The sequence below is a fragment of the Aplysia californica genome, unplaced genomic scaffold (assembly GCF_000002075.1).
Source record: "Aplysia californica isolate F4 #8 unplaced genomic scaffold, AplCal3.0 scaffold00224, whole genome shotgun sequence".
NCBI classification, from domain to species: Eukaryota; Metazoa; Mollusca; class Gastropoda; order Aplysiida; family Aplysiidae; genus Aplysia; species Aplysia californica.
Window position 1 is genome coordinate 422354 of NW_004797494.1, and position 1170 is coordinate 423523.

Sequence of the window (1170 nt, forward strand, 5' to 3'; positions counted from 1 at the left end):
ATATAATGTATTATATATGTGGTCAGTATCTCTCCTTCTTTTCTTCCTTTTAGCACTTTTTAAACACTGTCTTCATGATCAACATATGTCCAGTAAGGCGTTCCATTTCCTTAATACACGAAACACAAAACTAAAAAGCCTCTGATGTCCGAGTACCTGGTTTACTTCTCGCGTCTCACAAGCTTTGCAAGTGAAACATCTCTACCACCATAATAGTATACAACAATATGTGACTCATCATGGTGAACTCAGGCGCTCGTCACAATAAATAAATAAAAATAAGCGGCATTTTTTGGCCTATTATCAATTTCTTTCTTTTTTTTTTTTGCTCAACATCTTTTATATCCATTTAAAAACATATAGCTTTTGTGTGGATTTTACTATGAAAATATTGATTAAAGGCACAAAAAATTGTAAATTTTCAGTTTCCAAGGACTCTCAGGCCATGGAAGTTACCAAACTTTGGTAGCCATTTTCTCAAAAATTTAACCTTGAAACCAGGCGACTCTGACTTCCTTCAATCGCAAATATCTCTACTTCTATTCAAGACAGATGAATATTTTTTTTCACCGAAAAAAAGGCAAATGAACAGCCCGACAACCCCATATGCACAAAAATTAACGAACGCCTGATTCCACCGTGTCGTGACACATATTATATCAAAATATACTTCGATAGAAGTTTATTTCAGGCTTGTGACAAAATCTAAGTGACCTGACATGAAATTTCTTACACAAAATGCGTGTCATAAAAAGGCACAAATGCAAAAACACATTTTAAAATTGAATTTAGAATTTCGTTTTAATGGATTTCCTCAAAGAATTGATTTCTCAATGTAGTAGGATATCATTGCAGTACGGAAACGAATAACAATTATTACTAAACCAACATAGACAAAGTCAAGGAAAACTGAGCGGGTGGTTGGAGGGCGCTACTTGTCGGTCTTACTTTTTAACTTTCCGTCTGTTGTTTCTGTCTGTCTGTTTTACTTTTTCCCAGCACTAAATGATCATCATTGTGTCGATGTGATTTTCTTTACTCAAACAATCAAACAAAAGGAAAACGGATCGATTCACAATTCGAGCTTATGAAAATGTCAACATGTAGAAGATAACAGCATAGAAAGTAAAGGACAATCATTCAAAGAACAGAAGTAGGTCAGCCAACTTT